This window comes from Eptatretus burgeri, chromosome 1 (genome assembly GCF_056783735.1).
Source record: "Eptatretus burgeri isolate ZD-2024b chromosome 1, Ebu_testis_v1, whole genome shotgun sequence".
NCBI classification, from domain to species: domain Eukaryota; kingdom Metazoa; phylum Chordata; class Myxini; order Myxiniformes; family Myxinidae; genus Eptatretus; species Eptatretus burgeri.
In genome coordinates, this window is record NC_140961.1 from 24015456 (window position 1) to 24042955 (window position 27500).

Sequence of the window (27500 nt, forward strand, 5' to 3'; positions counted from 1 at the left end):
ATCTTCATCAAACTTTCAGAGGTTTATCAGTGAGTGTTGGGGAGTATTTTTGGCAAAAGAAAAATTTATTATTATTATTATTTTTAATCGCTGTCGAGTGCCAAAACCTTTGTAAGTCTATTAAAGGTAATATTAAATGATTCCCAACCCCATTCCTTAGCGAGTGTCGGGAAATGTTTTGGAACCCCACAAATAAAATAAATAAATAAATAATTGATTTCTTCAAAAAATCCCAACGGTGCTAGAACATCACTGAACAATGCTGGGTACCCCTGCTAATTATGCATAAGAAAAGACAATCAACTAATGTTGTCTTCGATGAAAGGAAAGAACAATGTACAGTCGTGCTGTCGTCGATTTAGGCCAAGGCTTTGTGAGTTTGAGATTGCATGACGAGTACAAGCACGTAGACTCTCAGACCTTGACATCGTTTCCTGCACTCTTGCCGGGCAGCCATCGTGGAGCCGGCCTGCATTGCGGTGCTTCATAAGTTGGGAATTTCCATTTCCTTGCTATTATCCCCGAGGCGTTCTCTTTTCTTGTTTGCGTGGAAACCCATGCTAACGATGACTTGCCACATTGCTGACTAACAGTAGGGCAAAGGGATCATTTTTCTCTGGCCTTTTGCTATGACACCAGCTTCAAATCGATTTATTACCTTGATTGAATTTCCCTTTTTGGATTACGTATTTCTCTTCTTTTATGATGCGTCATCCGATTAGATAACGTGTACTTATTTAAAGGATGCGTATCCTTCTGTTTTATTTAAATGTGATGAAATTGTTAGTTGATTTATAAAGAATTTGAATAGTGTTTTCAAATGTCGTTCAGAATCTCGTATTTCAATATCGCTGACGAATAAGAATATAGACAAACCTTTATTTCATCCGAGGGACTATTTTGGGGGCTTTTGTGGTCGATGAACCTTTTTTCGGACAGTGAGGAGCTAGCTGCCTTTTGGGTCGGAGTAATGTGGGGGATGTTTGCCTGTTCGACAATATAGGTAATGAGGCAGAACATGGCTTCTGACTTTGTAGCTTCTCTTTCGATGGACTGCCCTCGATGTCCATGGTTTTCCAATTGCCAAACTGGCCTCTTGTGGCAGCTTTCTATAGACCGAGGCTTGTCAGTATGTTTAGAAGTAATAGTTGCCTTCACCTTTCGAATGCCTTTTGTTTCATTTAAATATCTCCCTGCAATCTAAGGTATATATTATATGATAGGCCGGTTACAATGTCTGCTGGTTCAAAGTTCACGAGTACGGGTTGTGGTGACTGATTAATTGTGGTTGAGATTCCTCCTGTTTATTTATCTTTTGCTGGCTCGTCGTTTGCTCAAGAGAAAGTGAATTCTTTTACCTTCCTCCCCCCACTGCCCACCAATAGATTTGTCTGTTTTGTTTCTCCATCTGAGCAACTTTGTGTGATGATGCTGTGATATCAGGTTCATGAGAGATGGTTCAAATCAAATCAGGTTCAAATCTCATGCAGTGGGTTGATTTTTTTTTTTCCATTGTCTCCTCTGTGTAAGATGTTCAAGTTATTTCTTGAGAGTAAGGTTATTGTAAGAAAAATGTTGAAGGGAAAACAAAACATACTCCATGATTTATTTATTTATTTATTTTAAATATATACATATATATATATATATATATATATATATATATATATATTTTTTTTTTTTTTTTATAAGTGCCTATGGAGTCAAATTATTTATTTACACTCTTGGGGAAGTTATGTTCTTCATTTAAACAGCAGTTCCATTTGGTCAAACTTGCCCCTGAAGATGAGGAAGAGTTCCACAGTGGTTCTGCCTCTGTTACCTCTCTCAATTCAACCCTATTGCTTTGAGCATGAAGACGCGAGAGGAGGTACGTGGAGAGGGGATGACGCCGTGTGAAATGTGAATCCCCTGATTGATATACCCGATGATTTTAATCAAAATATTTAATGAAATAAATGAGCAAGATTTCAGACGAATGTGTTTGATAAATCATGGCTGTACGATACAAATTCATTCAATAAAATAAGTCATCGGTGTTGTTACCTCCGCCACTAAAGGTGGAAGGAGGTTATGTTTTTACCTCTGTCTCTCTCTGTCTGTCTGTTTGTTACTTGTGAAAATCGAAGATTTTTCAAGTATATTGGTTTGTCTTGTGCATTATTCTGTCTGTCTGTCTGTCAATCGCCTGCCGGTCACAATTTGAAACTCTTGTTCACGAAACTTCACCACATGGTGGAGTTCGTCATAAGCAAGAAGCCTATTGTTTTTGTGGTCAAAAGGTCAACATAGGTCAAAGGTCAACAAATTTATCAAATTTCTAAAATCATCAATTTTCATCCAATTGACTAGAAATTTGAAGAGGGTTTGCATATTTGTTCATTGAATTCAACCACCAATTATTTTTAAAGTCAAATTTGTTTCATGGATTTCGCAAGTATCGTGCTAGTTATGACATCTTTCTTTCTTTATCTGATACGGACAGACGCATACTTTTATCCTGCATAGCAGGATGTCTCAAAAAGTTGTGGATGGAATTGGATGAAATTTTGTGGGCAGGTTGGGTGTATGAACAAAGACGAACTGATTAGATTTTGGTGAAGATCCGGATCCGGCTCCAATAATTATTTTTAATTTTAAAAGTGAATCTTCACCATTGAGAGATGAGGCCAAAAACGATATGTAGCATTATATTTCAAAAATGTATTGGGCCCGATTATGTTTAACTGGATCAAGCATTGCATGGTGGAGGTATGCGCTCTACCGAGTGGCCATTCTTGTTCGTACTCCTTTCACTCAAAGATCATTACTTCTGCTACTGAAGGTGGATGACGGTTATGTATTCACCCTTGTTTGTCTGTCTTTCTGTGAGCAGGGTATCTCAAAAAGTTATGGACCGATTCGGGCGAAACTTGGTGAACAAGGTTGGGTATGTGATAAGGATGAATCAATTCGATTTTGGTTAAGGTGCAGATGCAGATGCAGATCCGGCCGATCAGTGGGATTAAGAATCATAAACTGGTCATCCTGGCGGAGGTATCCCCTCTACTGAGTGCTCGTCTAGTTTTATGTATGAAATGGTCTCCCTTGAAAGGTCGTAGCAGCAGAAACAGTATATTAGGTTTAAATTTGAGTTCGGTAGGAACCGAGAATCATTGAGGATGGGGAGGGGGGGGTACATGGACGTGGCTCAAGCTGGTTGGTATACCTTCGGTATGGATGGGTATTTGTATACGCATGTGCAGTGATTGTGACATCTGTGAGAGGGTTTGTCAAAAAGTGGATGTGTTGTTCGTTTTTGTTCTTTCCTCGTCCTACAACTCTCTTCACCCTTCTTCACCCCTACCCCCTCAACCTCACATAAAAAGTAAAATTTACATACAAAGAAAATAAACATCCTGGAGATGTTCCTGTTCCTTCCTGCTCCAATGTTGTATGTAAACTGAGGCATCAAATTAAATGGTTGTATGTATGAAGCTTGGGTGTGATGGGCCAAATGCCTACTTCCTGTGTCCAAGTGTTGTATTTCCCTGTTTACCAAAATTTAATTTACATCAAAATATTATCCATTCTCGAATGATTGTTTAAGCAACAGTTAAGACTTTATCGATAAACTGTGAAGTTCATTGAGTAAGAAGCCGTGCATCATATTTGATGCTTCCTGATTATGTGGAGTGTTCCAAATGTTTATCAGAACATGAAACTCATAATTTATTATAGTTATAATAGGCTAATGCTGTCTGTCTGTGTCTGTCCCACCCCGAAACACAGAAATAGAATTTGTAGAGAAAAATTAGGTAAAAGTTGCTTCAAATTGGTCCGAACCTACAGAAAATTGTTTTCAATGAGACAAAAAAAAGATTTCACCCAGCCGGTATTTCAGCAACAGATTGCTGCCTTGCTCGCTTTTGGTGGGGCGGTGGGGGGGGGGGGATTTTTTGGTGGGGCGGTGGGGGGGGGATTTTTTGGTGGACAATTTTTTTTTTCTTGGTTATTGAGAAATAAATAAAATTTCATTTTTGACTCTTTCAACCAGCACGAGAATAAAAGGCTTCCCTTAAAAAAAATTATTTATATTTATGTTATATTGTGGTATCTTTACCACGGGCTTCTGCCACTACATACACATTTAAGAATATCGAAATTTGTGCTTCTCATGAACTACTGTGAGCATCCAATAACGTTTTTATTTATTTATTTTTTCTCAACACCTCTCGTATCATCGTGTTTTCCAGCAGAGTACCTGTCTTGCAGGCAATCTTGTTCTTAGCATGCAACTTCTGATGCATACCTTTATGAGGCCGGTGTATAGACAACTGACGGCTCTGTATTGACAAAAAAAACACCCAGGTTACGTGCTTGAAGCACAAACATACCTACTACCAATACTGTAATTCAAAACCCCTCACTGCACTGGAAAATGCGGGGACAGGAATACTATACTATAAATGGTGGAGACTTGTAATACCCTCCCCCACCTCGAGGTGATGCTGCACGATACACATTTACATAGATAATTTACATTTCTCACCCCCCCCCCCCAAGACCAACGCCAAAGATAAAACACCTCTTTACATGAATTGGGGTCATGCTGATCTGATTATAGCAAGTCTGGATGTAATTGGCCCAAAACAAAACTGTAGGAGGAGGAGGAGGAGTAGTGTGATAAACAAAACGCCGGTCCGTGAATTATAGTAAGGATAACATTTGAACAATGATTCGGGAAAGTGATCTCAATGACATGTTAGCAATCTTTCAAACTCCAATAACATTTCACCGATTTAAGTAACAGTACAAGTTTAGCAATCTGCAACCTTGCCAACTTTTGTGAAAAGAAAAGAATAAAAGCTTCATTTTCGAAATTGCGCATAACTAACGATCGCCATGTGTAGCGGTGCATCCAGGAAGGGTACCAGGTCCACGCAGATCGGTATGGCTCGCTTGGACGGTGCTCATCATGGGTCGTTTTGCCATAGAAATATTCCGTGGCCATCCAATGATGTACAGAATTACAGCCCCATGCTCCACATCTTTTACCGTTACGATTAGCTGATCTAGTTTGTTTTCCCGTTGGTTGGTATCTCCATTTGGGGTTCACAAGGTGGGAGGAAGTTCTCTCAGAACTTAAAATCTCCACCTCCTTTTTCATTGAACGATCATGATTCATGAACCCAATTGTCAACTGGTTCATGAATCTTTTTTCCTTCACCATTAGTCCCCCATGGTTCATTCGCAGAATCCACTTTGCCATGATTTCCTTCTCCTCTAAGCTCCAGCTCTGTTCGTGTACTCTTCTCCGATTCGTATGGAACTTGGTAGTTGTTGGTTGTAGTACTCTGTCCTCTCGTGAGGCAGGGATCTCCTTCCTCACTGGAGACGGGGCAGTCATTATCCTTTTCCGCACACGTTCGGGCTGCTCGGTGTGGCCGCACAGACTTGGGTCTCAGCCTCCGAGGGAGGTGTCTGTGTCCCTTTAGTCATTTTCTGTGACTGATTGATTGTCATTGTTTAACATATTTTTGTTATAGCCAGTCATTTTCCCATTTTGTTCCTTTCTGCGTTCAAGAAAACCCTCGATCCTCAGGGATGCACAGAGAGCGAAGAGCGCAAGTTGTACTTCTGATGTCATCAGATAGAAATTGCGGAGAATTCTTCTGATTAATTTCCGAAGGCAAGGCAGGACGAAGTGGGGCTAATTTGGTGATCAAAGTGCTTTCTTTAACATAAGGAGTAATATCAAGGATGCCACCACACCTTGAGTAGATATACACTATACTGTAGTTTTATACTTGTGTGGAAATTTGTTCAATGAAATAATGCTTCCTTAGCCCTTCAACAAAATGAAGACTATGTCACACCAGAAATCTTGAACAGACAATGATGTTAATGGTGTGAAAAATCCTCTATTTTACGGCACTCCTGAAATCCTTGATAAGGGGGTAAGCATCTCTGGTTACGTTGTCGTCGTCGTCGTCGTCATCATCTCGTTCTTCCTCAAAAATCCCTTTTTATATGGGGTGAGGCCGATTGGAATCAAGCAGCTGTTCTGCATCTCTTCTACCACACTCTATCACCAGTCATTATTCTCCATCCACCTCCACCTTTCTGGTATTGCTCTTCACACAACCCTCCCATCTCAACCGCGGTCTACCCCTTTTACTTCTCCCTCGATCTTTCAACACATCTGCTTTCTTTGGAAGTCTATCTTCCGACATATACTACATGGCCAAAAGTATGCTGACACCCCTTCTAATTGGTGGATTTGGCTATTTCAGCCACACCCATTGCTAAGAGGTGCATAAAATCAAGCACACAGCCATGCAATCTCCATAGACAAACATTGGCAGTAGAATGGGCCGTACTGAAGAGCTCAGTGACTTTCAACGTGGCAGCGTCATCGGATGCCACCTTTCTAACAAGTCATTTCATCAAATTTCTGCCCTGTTAGAGCCGCCCCGGTCAACTGTAAATGCTGTTATTGTGAAGTGGAAACGTCTCGGAGCAACAACAGATCCGTTGCAAAGTAGTAGGCCACACAAGCTCACATAATGGGACCGCCGAATGCTAAAGCACAAAGCAGAAAAATCGTCTGTTGTCGGTTGCAACACTCACTACCAAATTCCAAACTGACTCTGGAAACAACATCAGCCCAAGCACTGTTATTTGAGAGCTTCATGAAATGGGTTTCCATGGCTGAGCAGCCGCACACAACCTAAGATCACCATGCGCAATACCTAGCGTCGGCTGGAGTGGTGTAAAGCTCACCAACATTGGACTCTGAAGCAGTGGAAATGCATTCTCTGGAGTGATGAATCGTGCTTCACCATCTGGCAGTCCCATGGACGAACCTGGGTTTGGCAGATCCCAGGAGAACACTACCTGCCCAAATGCATAGTGCCAACTGTAAAGTTTGGTGGATGAGGAATAATGGTCTGGGGCTATTTTTTATGGTTCGGGCTAGGCCCTTAATTTCCAGTGAAGGGAAATCTTAATGTTACATCATACAATGACATTTGAGACGATTCTGTGCTTCCAACTTTGTGGCAACAGTTTGGGGAAGGTCCTTTCCTGTTTCAGCATGACAATGCCTCCATGCACAAAGGGAGGTCCATACAGAAATGGTTTGTCGTGATCAGTGTTGAAGAACTTGACTGGCCTGCACAGAATCCTGACCTCAACCCCATCGAACAACCTTTGGGATGAATTGGAATGCCGACTGCGAGCCAGACCTAATCACCCAACATCAGTGCCCAACCTCACAAATGCTCTTGTGGCTGAATGGAAGCAAATCCCCGCAGCAATGTTCCAACATCTAGTGTAAAGCCTTCCCAGAAGAGTAGTGGAGGCTGTAACAGCAGCAAAGAGGTGACCAACTCCATATTGATGCCCATGATTTTGGAATGACATGTTGGAAGAGCAGCTGTCCACATACTTTTGGCCATGTCGTGTATATATTATCATCAATATACTTGCATAATCTACTTGGCACCGTTTTGCCAGCCAGTGGCCATGGTTGATGTCATTCCACCAGGCATTATGAAAAAGAGTTCCAAAATGGGGTGCAATCTTACAGATCTGTTAATTTATTGGGAGGACCTGCAAATTATCATTTGACAAAGAGAAAGGGATGCAAGGGGATATCAATAGAAGACAAAAAGTGAGTTGCATCACAGGGGAAATATTACAAGGCAAGTGAAGGTACAGTCGTGGCCAAAACTATTGGCACTCTTGCATTTTTTTTTTCTTCAAATAACTCGATTTTCTTTAAAAAATAAGTTGAAATTGACAAAAGTATTTTGTCTCCACAATTCTTTATTTCACTGTTAATACTACAGAATCTTTGTTTTTGATTCTGAACTTAATATATCCTTTTAAATCAGAAAATAAAAAGAAATGGAATTGACAAAATTATTGACACCCTCGACTTAATATTTGGTAACATTCTTTGGACAAAATACCTGCAGTCAAGCACTTCCTATAGCCATGAATGAGCTTCCTCCACCTCTCTACTGGTAGTTTAACCCACTCTTCTTGTGCAAACTGCTCTAGTTCTCCCAGATTTAAAGGGTGCCTTCTCCCAACTACTGTTTTCAGATCTCCCTTCAGGTGTTCAATGGTATTTAGATCTGGACTCATTGCTGGCCTCTTCAGCACAGTCCAGCGTTTTGTCTTGAACCTTTCCTGGGTGCTTTTTGAAGTGTGTTTGTGGTCATTGTCCTGATGCAAGACCCATGACCTTCGACGGAGACCCAGCCTTCTGACACTGGATTGAACATTGCGCTCCAAAATGCCTCCTTGGTAATTTCCTGATTTCATGATGCCATGCACACATTCAAGGTACCCAGTGCCAGAGGCAGCGCAGCAACCCCAAACATCACTGAACGTCCATGTTTGACTGGAGGGAAGGTTTTCTTTTTCTTTGAAGGCTTCATTTTGTTTTCTGTAAACGTAGAGATGATGTGCTTCACCAAAAGCTCGAATTTGGTCTCATCTGCCCACAGAACATTCTCCCAGAAGGATTTCGGCTTGTTCATGTGTGTTTTGGCAAACTCCAGTTGGGCTTTCTTCTGTCTCTCTCTCAGCAGTAGGGTCCTCCTGGGTCTCCTGCCACAGAACCCCCTTTCATGGAGTTGGCGACCGATAGTGCGAGTTGAAACTATCATACCTTGTGTCTGAAGTTCAGCTTGAGTCTGTTTGGCAGTTGATCGAGGTGCTTTCTCCACCATTCGAACACTCCTTCGCTGTCATCTTCGATCAAGTTTTCTCTTGCGCCCTCGTCCAGGGAGATTGGCTACAGTGCCATGGTCCTTAAACTTCCTGATAACATTGTGTATGGTGGACACAGGAACATCAAGATCTCTGGAAATGAACTTGTAGCCTTGAGATTGTCCATGTTGACATGGACATTGTCCATGTTTGGATTGTCCATGTCCATGTTGACATCCTTGAGCAACAATCTTGTGTCTGACCTCCTCAGACAATTATTTGGTTTTCTTTCTTTTCTCCATGCTCATTGTGGTACACAGAGTGGCACAGAACAGCAGAATAACTCCTTTTCCCAATTCAAACTGGTCGAATGAGTGATTTTTATATTGCAGGCACCTCCAACTCACCACAGGTGAGTTCAATTCCAAAGTAAAGGAAAATCATCTGCTTGAAATCTAATTATTTTTAACAACTTATAAAAGGTGCCAATAATATTGTCCGGGCCATTTTTGGATTTCTGTGTGGATGAAGCTAAGATTTAGTAATCATTTCAGTTTCTTTTTTGTTTGTTTTTGTTCCACTGCAAGCCAAATAATTACATATGGGGATACTAAAATATTTTTTTTTAATTTCAACAATTTCCTCGAAGAAATGGTGCATTATTTGAAAAACGTGCAAGGGTGCCAATATTTTTGTCCACGATTGTAAGTACAACAACATCTGTCTTCGTAATGAACGTGCAGGGTTGGAGCCAGCTGCAGCACTGCAACACGTTGCCAGAAGGTGGAGCCATGGCGATGGTAATGAAGCTAATGCAGAAGAAAAAAAACAAAACAAAACAAAATTGTTGCATTTGTATTTGATCAGCTTCATTGATGATATATATATATATATATATATATATATATATATATATATATATATATATATATATATATATATATATATATATATATCCAAACAAACTCAAATAAAAATTTGAAAAACAAACTCGCACTTCAGTTGTTTTTAATAATTACAAATTGATATCAATAATAAATTTCACACCAAATTATTTGATAAACGAGATGCTTTTCCATTCCGCATTGTGCATTATGCCTTTGTTGGACAGAAACATTCCGAAGGAGTTATTCTGTGGGACAGTTACAGGTGAAACTAGAGGGGGAGCACTCGGTAGAGTGCAAAACCTCCGCCGCCAATACTGCTAGGTCACTCAAGTGAACCTGATATCCTATTCATTCAATTTGACGTCAACAGTGCTCACAGAGTTATAGTTTGCAACTTTCTCTTTTACTTTTAACTTTTACATACTCAATTCATTCGTCATAACTAGATTCCTTGAGACAGAAATTGATTTTACATTGGTATATCCACCTGAAGTTCCAAAATCAGCCGCAATTATAATTTTGGCATGTTTTTTTGTTGGAAATCACTTATAACATGTAGAAATGCAAAAAAAAAAAATCGAAATTTTGTTGAAAAAAAAGTTGCAAAAATTTTTTTTCTCTAACAATTTTTTTTGAGGGGGGGAGGGTTGGAAATCGCTTAAAACATGTAGAAATGCAAAAAAAAAAAAAATTCAAATATTTTTTTCAAAATGGCCGTCATAGCGGCCATATTGGATTTTGGACCGAGTCCAAAATCTAATGGCATGATCCTTGGACCAGACCTAACCCCCCCCCCCCACCAAGTTTCGTCAAAATCCGTCGAGGAGTTTTTCTGTAATACTGTTCACAAACGAACAGACAAACAAACAGAAAGGGGTGAGAACAGTAACCTCCGATCTTCGATGGCGGAGGTTAATGAGTGAAATTCAATACGAATCGAAAAATATTATTAACGAGATATTTATATAAATACATTTTAAAAATATCTATATATCGAAACCACTTAAACCATTTTCACTGGTTGCTAGGAGACAAGCAGGTTAAAAGAAAACGTTAATAAATAACTTTTTGAATATTTGAACAACAGTTTGATTCAGAGGTGAGTGGGATGGTCATGCTTGTTGGTGGACATGTTATATTTAAGGTAAGATGTGCATGATTTAATGTATTATCATATAATGGAATGTGTGACGGGAGTTGTAACTATGTGATCACACATTAAATCCTCTTGTGAGTACAGTTTGATTCATGATGTTGCGTTGATGGGTTGACTGACTGCCTGGACGCACCTGAGGTTGTGGATCTATTGATGTAGGTAATCTACTGATGTGGATCCGCCATTTGGAGAGGTTCTGGGCTGAAAGGATTGAAACCTCGAGGAAGAACGGTGCCCAGCTGATGATCCGTGCAGTCGGAAAACCGTTTAATTGCTTACAGGTTAAGGCTCTTACCTTGGGTAAGGGAACTGTATTTTGAGGTTTACAATTTAAATAAAGTTGAATATTGGATGTTGTGAAATTAACATCATTTACAGCAATCCTTTAAATTGGTGTGTGTGTGTGTGTGTGTGTGTGTGTGTGTGTGTGTGTGTGTGTGTGTGTGTGTGTGTGTGTGTGTGTGTGTGTGTGTGTGTGTGTGTGTGTGTGTTTCTTCACTTGTTTGTGTTTGTCTGTGCATGATCCATTAAGACCCAGACACATCACAATCCCAACTCTAACTTTGTGGATTTTATCCACAAAGTCATCCTTCTGAGGTTTGCAAAATGTCAACTTCCAGAAGATCAACAACACCTAAAAGCTATTTTCAGAGTTACCAGAGTTGCCTAGAAATTGCATCTGTAATTCCATGGCAACCACTGTAACTCTTCAAATGACTTTTGGTTGTCAAAGCATTCTTCAGTAATAAGCACTTAACAGATGTTCAAACATTTGGGGGCATGATCACAAGGTTACAAATGCCACCTGACGTATGGAGCTTCTTATGAACCTTCATCACTTTCCTCGTCCTTCAGCCCCCGTTCCAATTTTTTTGATCTTTTCTGTGATGTTTTTTCCTCCTTGTTAGCCTTTCAACCAGGTAAATGTAGACCGCATCTAAAGAGAATGACGACTGTCCATTTTCTTCATTCTCTCGCATTTTTAGTTGGCTGTTAACAATTCTGTAATTTGTGCTGATCCCAACTTCCAAATGTCAATAAGTGCAGTTATTCCTTTGGCTGCTGGATAGGCCATGAATAGTTTGCAGAAGATTTTGGCAGGTGACGGTCTCCCTTATCGACTGCTAGTTTGGGATAGCAGCAACAGGTGTTGCCGATGCATCGTTCCTGCAAGGGTCTCGTGACGTTTATCGAGTTGAAACTCACATGAAGGATGAATCTTCTGATGACGTAGCAAACTAGAGCTTGTCGAAAGTGTGTGTGCGCGCGTTCAGGCGTACGCAAGGTCATAACCTCTTGAGAAACATTTTTAGTAACAAATTATTTTTCCAGCAATACGTTTCTTGTGACACTCAGACAGATCCTTTTTGTAACTACAATGACACTCGGTAGTGCATACCTCCGCCAGGCTGAACAGTTAACGTTTTGTATCCCACTGATACGCCGGATCTGCGCCCAAACCTGAACAAAAATCTTATTGGCTTGTTCTTGTCACGTAACCAACTCGAACAGCAAGTTTTCTCATAATCCGTCCGCAACTTTTTGATACATCTTGTTGTATATCGTTTTTAGCCCGATCACTCGATGATGAAGAACCGCTTTAAAAAAAAAAATCCACATTTGGATCTTCATCAAAATCGAATTGATGATATTTGTCACACACCTAACCTGTCCACCAAGTTTCATCCAAATCCATCCACAACTGTTTGAGATATTCTGCTCACAGACAAACAAACGGACAGGGGTGAAATCATAACTTCAGTCCACCTTCGGTGGCGAAGGTATATAAAAAAAAATGTCAAAACGGCGAAAATGTTGATTTGTTAGGGAGTCCATTTAACACACATTTGTGCTTTTCTGCAAAAGGTACTGTTGTTTGCTTTGTGAGGTTACCGATGTATTCTTCTCTAGCCCCCAGCCTTCATCTTAAAATAGCTCCTCATAACCTCTCTTCCTCTCTCGGGCAGCTTTTCTTTCCCATGGCCTGGCTTTTGCCTCCAGGATGTCGTGTTTGTACAAAATGCAGTTCCAGTTTGCAAGCAGCGCCCCGTGTCACAGTTCATCATTAAATGTCACTGAACTGATAGTGGGGAAAAAAGCGTGCTCCTGTGTTATCATTCTTTCCTTGGTTTATAATGGCACATTCGGTAAGTGCCTTTATCCAAAGCTCAAAGAGGATTGATTGTATCTCCAGTATTAAAGGGAAAAGGAATGTTTCTGATCCTTTGAGTTTTTTTTTTTTGTTTTTTTTTGTCTTCCTCAAAGGTATTGTACAATTAACCTTTTCCAGAACATTATATTGCACATCTGGATACGTCTTCAGAAAATCGAAATGTTCACGATGTTTTGCAATTCTTGAATTGCTCTTTTTTTCTTCTTTTTTTTCTCCGGTTACTTCTGGTTATTTTATTTTAACGGCTTTGATGCATTCGGCTTCTTGTTCAAGAATGCTGTCAATTTGCGAATTGTTTTACAATAGCTAGGAATCCCTTGCAATCGGTTCAGAATCATTCTCAGATGAGTAATTCTGCTGATAATTATTATTCCGTATGCAGCCTGTGGCTGCCGGTTGCATCATTGCTGGGAGCGCGTCTGTGCGGCTAATGCAGTGCCCCCATTTCCAGTAATCTGGTACTCATTTTACAAATCTCAGAAGGAAGACGAGCTGAGTCAACCTGCCTGGTGTTATTTAAGGATATGACAGGGCCTCAAACTCAAGACACGAAGATCCACCTTAACCGTGAGGCCAACAGGATTATCGTTTTTATTAAATATAGAAATATGTACATTGGCATCTTAAAAGCTATAAAATCTTGGCTTTTGCTGTTTTTTGCAGCTATTTTCAACCATTCCAATGGGATGCACTTTATTAACTCTGTGATCGGGAAGACATCTATGGAAGTGCAACAAATATATAAATACTCTCACAATTTTGCATGAATTTGGAAAGTGAAGCAACTTGCTGCATACAAACTTGTTTTAAAGCATTCCGATGATAGACAAAGCTCTATGATGTGAAGACATAACAGTAACAATCTGATTTTGCTCCAGCTTGTGCTTGATGCGTAAACAATCCCCCTTTTTGGCCTCCATCTCAACACCCTCTCCTCCCTTTCCTTAAACCTCTCTGCCATCTTCAGCCATCTGCAGCAGCTTGCTTCGGCTTCCTTCCCGTGTCCCCTCCTGCTTTCCTGGGGGGTGCTTATCAGGTATGGGCCTGCCGCCTTATTGCGGCGCCAGCAAAGCCTTGGCAGGACATAGGACATAGCATGGGTCACTTCCTTACTCACATTTCGGTTTTTCTGAGTAGTTCGACAGTCACCTTAGCCATGGTTCTATATGGATATATATATATATGTATGTGTATGTATGTATATATATATATATATATATATATATATATATATATATATATATATATATATATATATATATATTTGATTAGATGTGACACCTCCACCTCTAATCTGCAGGTTTTATTTTTCTTTGTTGTTTCTTCTTTTGCTTCTTCTTTTCTTTTCCTTCTTGCTTCTTCTTCTTCCTCTTCTTTGTTGCTTCTTGTAGTTTCAATTAAGATATGTGTAATGCAGTGAGTTTTGCTATGGATCTGAGTTTTTTTTGTTGTTCATGGAGAACTATCCATTGTTTAGTTTAATTTTTTGGGATTACGGATAATTTTAATTTTGAGAAGTTATATTTTACACTAGTTAATTTAAGCTGCCCTGCAAAAAGTGTGGCTCATGTTTTTGAGATTGCTCATCCAGACCTAATTGGGAAACACAATTATCCTCTTCTTATCAATGTAATTCCAATGAGTGCATTTGTCTGAAATCCATCCAGTATACAGGTTGGCTTAAAAAAAAAAAAAATTGGGGAAGAACAGTGGGGAGAACAAGTATTTGATACACTGCCGATTTTGCAGGTTTTCCCACTTACAAAGCACAGAGAGGTCTAATTTTTATCTTAGGTACACTTCAACTGTGAAAGACGGAATCTAAAACAAAAATCCTGAAAATTACACTATGATTTTTAAATAATTAATTTGCATTTTATTGCATGAAATAAGTATTTGATCACCTACCAACCAGAAAGAATTCCGGCTCTCACAGACCTGTTAGTTTTGTCTTGAAGAAGCCCTCCCATTCTCCACTCATTACCTGTATTAACTGCACCTGTTTGAACTCATTATCTGCATAAAAGACAGCTGTCCACACTCAATCAATCAGACTCCAACCTCTCCACAATGGGCAAGACCAGAGAGCTGTCTAAGGACATCAGGGACAAAATTGTAGACTTGCACAAGGCTGGGATGGGCTACAGGACAATAGGCAAGCAGCTTGGTGAGAAGGCAACAACTGTTGGCGCAATTAATAGAAAATGGGAGAAGTTCAAGATAACAGTCAATCTCCCTCGGTCTGGGGCTCCATGCAAGATCTCACCTCGTGGAGCCTCAATGATCATGAAAAAGGTGAGGGATCAGCCCAGAACTACACGGTAGGACCTGGTCAATGACCTGAAGAGAGCTGGGACCACAGTAGCAAAGAAAACCAAAAGTAACACACTACGCCGTCATGGATTAAAATCCTGCAGCGCACGCAAGGTCATTTTGCTCAAGCCAGCGCATGTCCAGGCCCGTCTGAAGTTTGCCAATGACCATCTGGATGATCCAGAGGAGGAATGGGAGAAGGTCATGTGGTCTGATGAGACCACAATAGAGCTTTTTGGTTTAAACTCCACTCGCCGTGTTTGGAGGAAGAAGAAGGATGAGTACAACCCCAAGAACACCATCCCAACCGTGAAGCATGGAGGTGGAAACATCATTCTTTGGGGATGCTTTTCTGCAAAGGGGACAGGACGACAGCACCGTATTGAGGGGAGGATGGATGGGGCCATGTATCGCGAGATCTTGGCCAACAACCTCCTTCCCTCAACAAGAGCATTGAAGATGGGGCGTGGCTGGGTCTTCCAGCATGACAGCGACCCGAAACACATAGCCAGGCAACTAAGGAGTGGCTCCGTAAGAAGCATCTCAAGGTCCTGGAGTGGCCCAGCCAGTCTCCAGACCTGAACCCCATAGAAAATCTTTGGAGGGAGCTGAAAGTCTGTGTTGCCCAGCAACAGCCCCGAAACCTGAAGGATCTGGAGAAGATCTGTATGGAGGAGTGGGCCAAAATCCCTGATGCAGTCTGTGCAAACCTGGTTAAGAACTACAGGAAACGTCTGATCTCTGTAATTGCAAACAAAGGTTTCTGTACCAAATATTAAGTTCTGTTTTTCTGATGTATCAAATACTTATTTCATGCAATAGAATGAAAATTAATTATTTAAAAATCAGACAATGTGATTTTCAGAATTTTTGTTTTAGATTCCGTCTTTCACAGTTGAAGTGTACCTATGATAAAAATTACAGACCTCTACATGCTTTGTAAGTGAGAAAACCTGCAAAATCGGCAGTGTATCAAATACTTGTTTCTCTCCACTGTATTTATTAATTGCACATGTGTGATGGAAATGTCTATCCTTTAAACTTGGTGTCAAATTCATTAGGTATGAACTTTTTTCACGATAAATAAAATCGATATCATGTAGCCCGGTTCGGAATACGCCCGTGTCTCAACCTTGATGTTTCTAACCCTTACCGTTTCCTCAATCAAATCTGGATGTGTAAACATATTCACATGTAAAGACGATTTGAGCTTTCATTGTTTGGATTATTGGGATGGGTCGTGCAGTCGATATCACTCTTGTACTTCTATCTTCAAAAGATTGTTTTTGTTAGTACTGTACTATCATTAAATAACAGAATGGCTTTAGAGGTATGTACACACTCCTCGAAGCTGTCTAGCCTGGGTTTGAATCCCGACCCATCGATAAACTGTCATCCCAGTGTTTCACAGGCAGGGTGATTCATCAGCGTTTGTGTAGTCCTTCGGATGCACGTTAAATGGACGTCCCATCTGCCTGTGTTCGTTGGTGGACGTTAGAGATCCCACGGTGTCCTTTGTGAAGAGTAGGTGAGCTATCGCCGGCACCATGGCCAAATTACAAATTGCTACCACTGACCAGCAGAGGGCATTGCATCAATGCCACAGCTGTGCCCTCATCCAATGATGCTGTCCCGCAGCCTTGTGCTGCATACGAACGAAGAAGAACAAAAACAACTTTCTGAAGAATGTATTGATTTGATGTGATCGTATTTGTCTAGTGTGTCACTCATTTGTGATTCAAAATGGATTTTATGTTTATTAGTTCCATTTACATCAGAAAAAAAGAAAAAGTAATTAGGATTGTACAAACGTGATGATTGCTTGATACCTTTACTGTTAATTAGAACGGAAATAAAAGTTTTTCTCCTGCAGACTATGCAGGTTACCAGGAGCACGTGGCATAACTCGATAATGGACTCGACATACATTAAGCCATGTTGATGTGTAATTTGATCATTAAACTTTCGATGATCAATCAACTCATAACTTTGAGTCAAATTAACCACTCGTGTTGCAAGACATCCGATATAGTTGATCGAGTAATTGTGCAATCGTTTATTCTTTGTGATGGCATACTTTCCCATTCAAAATTATCTGCTTGCAGTTGGGAAGATCCACTTTCAAAAATGAAGGCACCACGGATTATAGTATAGCTGCCCAGAAAGCAAGGCTCAGGTGAAAACAGATAAGAACGTTGAGCAATGAGTGTCAACAAAAATATCAATAATAATCAATTTTAAAACCTGAGTCTTGCATGTGAGGTATTTATACTAGTTTGTTCTGCCATTTAATTCATTTTTTACACCACGCACCCAAAATGAAAACTAGGATTAACAATTCGTTCACTTGTCTGCCTGTCTGTCTATCTGTCTGTCTGTCTGTCTGTCTGTCTACAAACGTCAGTCTACGATCAAGGAACAACTGTCTTTCAATTGGGTGTTATATTTTGAACATTAATGATAACACAGACTGGCAGTTTAATAGTTGTTTGGATCAGAATTTGGCAAATCGGACAGAATCTCGTCCCAATCGCACATGCCCAGAGAGGAGTGAGATTAAAAAAATTTTTTTTACTCTCTCTACCTTTCTGGCAGTCAAACAAAATTTAAAATCATTCCAAACAGGAAACTGTTTTTCAGGACATCATAACTGACATGAAGAACACGCACGAAGAACGAATGCAATGTGTTAGATAAGTTGGTGTGAAAGATACTGCATCAAGAGCAGTAAACGTCCGGAAAATTTTTTTCTGCAATCTTTAAAATCTTAATTTTATTTCAATTGAATTGTATACTTGAGCATTGTAGAACACATTGTTCTTTCAAAAACGTACCGTTTAGCAGTACTTGTGCAGTCGATATCGCTGAAAAACAAAATTTCACGCAATTTTACGTCATTACGACAAATCTAAATTTTGGCCAGTTGCTCAGTTTTATCACCCAAGATTTGAGAATCGAACATGTCTTCTTTTGTTATCAATCATAATTAATTTGCACATCTTTTAAATGTAAATGTAGGTTTTGGGATGTTGCTTCAACAAAACTGGTACAATATATATTGAATTAATTTTCAAAGTTTTATTGTTTTTCCTTGTCTGTGTAATTGACCATTTTAGTTCATTCTGACACATTTAGACCAAACTCATTGGATAATGAAACTGCATTCTCTTTATTATTATTATTATTATTTTTTTTTTTTGCATCATTAACTATATACGGTCAGACTGCCTTGTTTTCAGGGTTGGCGCTCGATGAAATGTCAGGTCATGTACGAGTATTCTGTCATCCTTATCGATGGTTCTTTCCACGACGTACTTCCACAATTTTTTTAAGGGATTTGGGTGTTGAAAAATTTGCAGATATGCCAAGTAATCCTATTCCGATTCTGAAATGAGTGCTTTACTTTCTAAAAGGTGATTGGTGGTTTTGCTTTCCACTTTGCCAGAAGCTGCATTTATCTGAATGACTCAATCCTGCCAGCATTAGCAAATTGCTTCATGCCTTAAGCATGTGTTGATTATTCTCGATTTGACTTTGTCATTCATGGTATTCACCCAAACATTAAAAAGAAAAATTTTTCATTGGATAATTTGATATATTGCGCATTATTAAAGGACACAAGTTAATTTCACTTTTGGGAATCCATCAATCCCATCCATCCATTGGGACCATACTCTGTGCAGACCGATGGTGCTGCCTAAGCAGTCTCCATTTGCTGTTGGACACAATCCTGGATGGGTCGCCACTCCGACACAGGATACCAGCAAGCTGGCACTCATTTTGCCAACCTCGGAAGGATGACGGGCAGAGTCAACCCCACGTGGTATTAATTCAACAGCCAAGTGGGATTTGAACTCAGGATCCTCGGATCCTAAGCTCACCACCCTAACCATAAGCCAACAGCAGGCATATACTTTTGGGAATAACAGCTACATCATACTAATTTCAGTGCATCATTGCCAAAAATCAGAAATGAGAGGGAGAATTTTGTCACAAGGAATCGATTTCTTTAGACATTCCTAAGAAATTTATCTCGAGTTGTTGCTGTGGACCTTCACAGGTTTATTAATTACCATCAGTCGAACCGTGGTGGTAAAAATGAAGAGGATCATGCAGATTATAAGACTGGCAGAAAAGCTGCAGGTGAGCAGGTGGTGAGAAGGAGTGGCCGAGACCACAAATTTGCACAAATGGTAATGTCAACACAGCTGGCTTTGAGAAAACTGTCAATGAACGCTTGCAGTACCAAAGGGTCTTCAACACTTTTTTAAGTCCAGAAGATGCACCTGGTGGACAGTAATCACTGTAATAACACCAGGTAGCATATGGATAGTATATGTGCATACAAAGAGTTATGGGTGTGCGTGTGCGTGCGTGCACGTGCGCCATTGCTTACAGGTTAAGGTTCTTATTTTGGGTAAGGGAACTGTGTTTTGAGGTTTACAATTTAAATGAAGTTTAACATAGTATGTTGTGAAATTTACATCATTTACAGCAATCCTTTAAATTATATTATATTTTAGGAATATCCAATAATGTACAATTTTTAAAAAGTGTCGTGTGTGTGTGTGTGTGTGTGTGTGTGTGTGTGTGTGTGTGTGTGTGTGTGTGTGTGTGTGTGTGTGTGTGTGTGTGTGTGTGTGTGTGTGTGTGTGTGTGTGTGTGTGTGTGTGTGTGTGTGTGCGCGCGCGCGTCTATGCGCGTACAAACAAATTGAGAACTACACTTTCATCATTACCTCTGTCACCAAAGGTAGATGGAGGCTGTGTTTTCACCAATGTTTGTTACTTGTGAAAATCGAAGATTTGCAAGTATATTGGTCGGTCAACTTTGATAGTCTCTGTCTGTCTGTCAGTCTGTCTGTCAACCGCTTACAGGTCACAATTTTAAAATGATCTCCACAAAACTTCACCACCTGGTAGAGTTCATCATAAGCAAGAAGCCTATTGTTTTAATTTCAAAAGGTCAACAAAGGCCAAAGGTCAACAACTTTGTCATATTTCTAAAATCCTCACTTTTCATCAGATTGACTAGAAATTTGAACAGGATTTGCATGTTAGGTCACTGAATTCAACCACTAATTATTTTTTTCAGGTGAACAACTTTGGTGAGATTTCTAAAATCCTCAATTTTCATCCCATTGACTTGATATCTGAAGAGCATTTGTATATCAGGTCACTGAAGAATTCAACGAACAAGTATTTTTGAGGTCAACACAGGCCAAAAAGTTGACGTAGGCCAAATTTCTAAAATTGTCAATTCTCATCTGATTTACTTGAAATTTGAAGAGTATATGGTCATTGAATTCAACCACAGATTATTTTTCAGGTCAAACTTGTTTTATGGATTTCTCAAGTATCGTGCTATGTACGACATCTTTCTTGTTTGTTTGTCTGTCCGCTTACCCACAGCCCAAACCGCTCAGCCGATTGCTCTGAAACTTTCGCAGGCTGTGGGTACCTTCCCTACGACAGCTGATCGATGGTCGACATGAGGTCAACATTGGCCAAATTTCTAAAATTGTCAAATTTCATCCAATTGACTGTGAAAATTTGAACAACATTTTCATATCACTGAAATAAATTCAACCACTGATTCATTTTGAGGTCAACATATGCCAAAAGGTCAACATGGGGCCTTTTGGTCAACAACTTAGGTCAACAACTTAGGTGCAATTTCGAAAATCCTCAATTTTCATCTGATTGACTTGAAATTTGAACAGGATTTACATATCGGGTCACTGAATTCAACCACTAACTATTTTTGTGGTCATAGGGTCAAAAGGTCAACATTGGTCTGATTTCAAAAATTGTCAATTTTCATCCAATTGACTTGACATTTGTACAGGATTTGCATATCGGGTCAATTAATTCAAACGCCAATTATTTTTGAGGTCAACATCGACCAATTTTCATCTGATTGACTTGAAATTTGAAGAGGATTTGCACATCAGGTGACTGACTTCAACAACCAACTGTTTTTAAGGTCAATATAGGCCGAATTTCTAAAATTGAGACAGGGCCCAAAACTAATGTATATATAATCATGGTCTCTCACAAAGTTGTGGATGAGTTGGTTTGGTGACGAGAACAGGCCGATTTGATTTTGGTTCAGATCCAGATTATCGGGGGGGTACAAAACATAAACTGGTCAGCCTGGCAGAGGTATGCGCTCTCCCGAGTGCCGTTTTACTGTTTTATTTTGCTACGTGTTGCTCTATGAGTGACTTGTTCATTTGTCTCTGTCTGTCTGACGGTGTCAATTGCTGACAGGTCACAATTTCAAACCGATCTTCACGAAACTTCACCTGGTAGAGTTCATCATAAGAAAAGAAGCCAGTTTTTTTTTTTTAGGTCAAAAGGTCAACTTTGGTGCAATTTCTAAAATCCTCAATTTACATCCGAATGACATGAAATTTGAACAGGATTTGCATATACGGTCACTGAATTCGGCCATCAATTTTATTTTATTTTAATTTTATTTTTTCTGTCTAAAGGTTAAAAGGTCAACATTGGCCAGATTTCTAAAATCGTCAATTTTTATCTGATTTATTTGAAATTTGAACGGGGTTTGCATATTTGGTCATTGAATTGAGCCACCAATTCTTTTTAAGGTCATATTTCTTTTCGGGATTTTGCAAGTACTGTGCTCTGCACGACGTCTTTGTTTATCTGTGAGCACGAGATCTGAAAACGCTGTGGATGGATTCAGACTTCCTTTCGCGTGCAGCCTTTTTAGCTGCTGGTTGCATCATTGGTTACGGGCGCAGCTATGCCGCTGATACAGTGCCCCTATTACCATCCCACTGGTGCTCATTTCGCCGACCTCGGAAGGATGACAGGCTGAGTTTACCCCAGGTGTTAATTCAGCGCCAAACGGGACTCGAACTCAGGACCCTAGGGTCCCAAGCCACCACCCTAACCACTAAGCCAACGCCAGGCTTGGATTCACACTAAACTTGGTGGAGGGGTTGGTTGTGTGATGAGGACAAATTGATTTGATTTTGGTGAAGATCCTGATTGGGATCCGGATACTATAATTTTTATTTCCTCAAGTGATTCTTCACCATTGAGAGGTAGGTCCAAAAACGTGACATATATCATGACATCTCAAAAAGTTGTGGATGAATTTGGATGAAATTTGGTAGATGAGTTGTGTAGGTGACGAGAACGATCCAATTCGATTTTGGTTGTCTGAATCCAGATCCAGCCTATCGGTGGAATGCAAAACGTAAACTCTTCAGCCTGTTGGAAGTATCCCCTGTACCGAGTGGCGTTCTAGTTAACCTCCGTCATCGAAGATGGACAGAGGTTACTGTTTTCACCCCTGTCTGTTTGTTTGTTTGTTTGTTTGTGAACAGTATTACGGAAAAACTCCTGGACAGATTTCGACGAAACTTGGTGGGGGGATTAGGTATGGTCCAAGGATCATGCCATTACATTTTGGACTTGGTCCAAAGTCCAATATGGCCGCTATGGCGGCCATTTTGAAAAAATATTTGAATTTTTGTTTTTGCATTTCTACATGTTTTAAGTGATTTCCAACCAAAAATAAATAAATTTGTTGGAGGAAAAAAAAAAATTTGCAACTTTTTTCAAAAAAATTTCGATTTTATTTGAAATATATAATTTTTTTTTTGCATTTCTACATGTTTTAAGTGATTTACAACCCCCACCCCCAAAAAAAAAATTTGTGAGAAAAAAAAACAACAAATTTTACACCTTTTTTTTTTCAAAAAAATTCCGATTTTTTTTTTTTTTTTTTTGGCATTTCTACATGCGCGTCGATCTAGCTTAGTTTATTCAATCGTGGTTCAGTAGAGTCTGATCCGTTTTGACCTACAATGAATGGGATATAAGGTTCACTTAAGTGACCCTGCAGTATTGGCAGCGGAGGTTTTGCACTCTACCGAATGCTCCCCCTCTAGTTGTCGAATGTCTTCACTTCACATCCTTGTATGAGAAAATACAACTTCATGGATTTCTGTGGAGGAAGCCCTGTTTTTCTTTTGGTCCTTGACTCGATGAGAAACATCACATCTGTAATGACAATTAAAGTACATGTTCCAGATAGCTGATAGACAATCTTTGGAAATACATTTTTTTAATATTCAAGCCTGTGATGCCTTTCCTTTTGGAAGTATTAACCTCAATAGGTGAGGTACTAAATGATCCACAGGTCAGCAGAGGTATAAGCAAACTAACCCCCCCCTCCCCTTAACTGTTGGGGGATGCATAAACCACCAGCTATTCCTGCACGGATATTGAGTCCTGACTAACGGGCCATCTCTTCGCACTATCTTGTCTGGTCTGGAGCTATTATTAGGTTTAAAATTTTTTTATGCATCTGCTGACCAAGACCAAGACCAAGTGGCATTATGTTTTGGGGTTGTACGTCCGTACGTAGTCCGTCTGTGCTAATTTTCTCTGTTGTCTCTGCAACTGCTTATCCATTTGACACGAAATTTTCACCACAGGTCCAACTACTCATGTAGAATGTTTTGATGATAATTATGACATCATGTGGTGTGGCAATCATGTTGGAAAAAAGGAAAAATTTTGGACCTCTGTCTCTGAAACCACTCCATGGAAAAATTTGAAACTTGTCACATGGGAAAGTTTTTTTTTTAATGTCATAGGTGGCTTCGTTATGACGTCATAATTGCATACATCGAATGCTTTATCCGATCAGTATGAAATTTTTTGTGGGTCATCTAGGGCTAAATTGTATGTGGGGGAGGGGGGATTGATGACATCATCGGTCACGTGGTTCGGCAGCCATATTGTTTTTAACTTAAAAATCTCCAAAATGACTGAGCAGATCAAGGTGAAACTTTACGGGTATGATCGCCTATCCATGAGGAACAAAAGGTTCTCCAACTATGATGTCATAGGTCACATCTTTTGGCAGCCATATTGGATGAATCCTCAAACATTAAAAAATCATCTTCTTCAGAACAGCTTGGCAGAACGAGAGGAAACTTCACCCACATGTTCCCCAAGCCTTGGAGATGCCAGTGTGTTCATGAATAATTAATAGGTCACATGATCTGGCAGCCATCTTGGATTGAACAAAAATCTTTTATAAATTTTCTCTTGAACTGCTTCATCAATCGACATGAAACATCGCAATTATGATCTAGTCGTGGGGAATACGTTTTAAATTTTAACCTCATCGGACGCATGGTCTGGCAGCCAGAATTATTTAATATTTTGAATCTGGGTCCAGGGATTTAAATCAAACTTGGTACAAGTATGTATCATGATGTAATAATGTGGGCGGAGGCAGATTTGGCGACATCGAAGAATGCCTTTCTAGTTTATACACGATCTCGGCTCGTGGAAGAGCTAGGACAGAACAGACCATGACACATTAGACGCAAGTCACAATTTTTTGAGACAAATTGCCATCATAGATTTCTTATAATAATAATAATAATAATAATTAATATAATATTAGTTCTTTTACAAAGAACTTAAATGTAGGAGGAGGCCATTGGGCCCATCGAGTCTGTGCAATGGTTGTTTGTACATGCTTTATCCTTTTAAATGCTGAGTATCAAGGAAAGAAGCAGCACGTACCATTTTTTTTATCATTGTTGTTTTTTTTGGTATGACTCATCGAAGATTCAAACCACAAACCTCCCAGACTCAGAATGGATGCTTTAATTATTACACCACCAAGTCCGGTTGCACACTCTTATACGGACTCGAATACCGGATCTGGTTGATCACGTATCTGCAATCCTCAAAACACTTCACTGGCTCCCACCCTTTATGCCAATGCCTAGATTTTTGTAATTCTGCTGATGATCTTTGAAACCATACCTAAATTTATTCCTGCCTTCTGACCAAATCACACCTTGCAACACTGTAATAAAGTGATGCTCTAATAATGTGGGAACCTTTTGGTAGTTCCTCATATGGGGATGATGACTTGGCAATGGAGCCTTCCTCGTATATGCTTCTCAATAATGGAACTTACTATCTTTAAAATAATTATTGCACAGCTTCGTTAAGTGCAGTGAGCCTGGTGTTGGCTTGGTGGTTAGGAGTTGGAGTTCAAGCCCTGTTGGCTGCTGATCTAACACCAGGTGGGGTTGACTCAGCCTGTCATCCTTCCAAGGTCAGCAAAATGAGTATGGGGGCACAGCATCAGTGGCACAGTCACACCCCAACAAAATGATAGCTGCCACACACAAAAAGAAGAACAAGATCAAGTGCGGTTAAAATTCCTCGTCTTTGCAGTTGCTTTTATTTATTTTTCTTCTTCTTCCTTTTCCTCGTTCTTCTTTGTAACTCACTTTGAGATATTTTTGCTTCTTCATGTAAAGCCCTGTCGAAGAAATGTTTTTCTCGATCGATTAACTATTCTGCCACCAAGTTTACAAAGGCTTGTCCATCCATCCATCCATCCATCCAGACCATACTCTGTGCAAAGAATTGGTGCTACCGAAGCAGTCTCCTGTGCTACTGTGCACAATCCTGGACAGGTCGCCACTCCGACACTGGATACCAGCAAGCTGGCACTCATTTTGCCGACCTCGGAAGGATTGAATGCAGAGTCAACCCCACCTGGTATTAATTCAACAGAAAAGTTTGATTTGAACTCAGGATCCTAGGATCCCAAGCCCACCATCCTAACCATTAAGCCAACAATAAAGGCTTGTATTTGTAAACAAATTAAAAATTCTTCCAACAATATGTTATGGCCATGTCAAAAATAACATGACCGGAGAAATAGTGCATTTCTTCCTTTCTCATGGGAGGTATCTGCTCTTTCAGGAACACAACTGGAAGGGCACTCGGTAGAGCGCGTGCGTACCTCCGCCAGGCTGAACAGGTCATGTTTTGTATCGTACTGAGAGGCCGGATCTGCATCCGGACCCTGAACCAAAATCTAATCTTATTCTTGTTTCTTCTCTGCCAGGACACCAATCAAATGCATTTTATGGAATACCAATTTTAAAGGCAGGTAGTTTGTGAAGTGCAAATTATCAACCATTGTCGCTTTCTCATGTGAAAAAAAAAACTTAAAAAAAAAACTCAGACTTAAGTATTTGTTTCTCAGATTTAAGTCTTTGTTTGGCAATATTTTTAAACACGCTCTGGTTTTGCCCTCGAGAGATTCTCATGTATTTATATTAAAAGTTTTTCAGGAGTAAATAGTCTTGAGCTAAAATGACAGAACTGGTTTATGGGGTGTGTAACAGGGGGAGGATGACCAGATGGACAGATGTGGTCTTGATGCAGATGGTTCCATGATGTTCATTGTCTTTTTGGTAACATTCAATTTGGAAATATCTGGCGGTGAAATGTGTTTGTGTTAATGTTGTTAAACTTGGCGTTTGTTTGTTTTCTTTTCTTTGTGCGTTTTCTCCCCAGACTTGGATTTTGAAGGATTGATGCGTTATGTTTTGAACCTCCAGGAGAGGGTTTAAACCCCGCCCCCCCACCCCCAATGAGTCCCTTTTAAATATCTGCATTGATGTCTTTTCTCCGTACAGTATATTAATCAGGGGAAAATTTGTAATTTTGCCTTCCCTTTTTTCTGACCCTTTTATGCTACGTCGGTTTCATGAAACTTGGGTGCTTCAAGGTGAAAAGAGGCTCAGACACCAGAATCTTGATTTTTGATTCGTAGATAATGACGTCATTTATTTCTCATTCGGACAGTCCCGAGAGACGGCGCACGCACACTGATGAATCGCCCTGCATACAAAATACCGGCATGACAGTTTATGGCTGGGTCAGGATTCAAACCCAGGCGAGACAGCTTGATGGACGAGTGCGTGTACCTCTTGGCTATCCTGTATGTGTGCGTACATCTAGGCCATTCTGCATGCGCAATAGAAAATACGTTTATTTTTGTTTACTTCTGACATCTTGTTTCTTCACCATGGTGTTTTGTGATGTATAAAAGGAATTTGTTATTGCAAGTTGATCCTGCTAATCCACTTTTCAAGGTAACTTTTGTTTTCGAGGGGGGAGGGGTATAGAATAGCTGTCAGATTATTTTTTAGGCAGGGGGGGTGGGAGGCAAAGCACTATATTACAGATTTGTTGGGGAGCACTATATAATGTTTGAGATGGAAATGAATGAGCAGGTTGTGTCCTTCCATTTGTCGATTCTCCAAACCTGTTCACATTCGCTGAAATATGATGGATTTTTGGTGAAAATGTACCGAAGCTTGTGTGCACTCTCTGGTCGGAAGCTTTCTCATGCGATTTATGAAAAGTCAGGGATCAGAAGTCTGGTATACTCA

At 40.0% G+C, this 27500-nt stretch overlaps 1 protein-coding gene across 3 annotated transcripts in view; it reads left to right on the forward strand.

Annotated features, from left to right (window-relative positions):
- The window catches only part of PINX1 (PIN2 (TERF1) interacting telomerase inhibitor 1), a 215578-nt gene that overhangs the window by 69339 nt on the left and 118739 nt on the right, over positions 1–27500 (forward strand). The gene's annotated exons all lie outside the window — the stretch shown is intronic.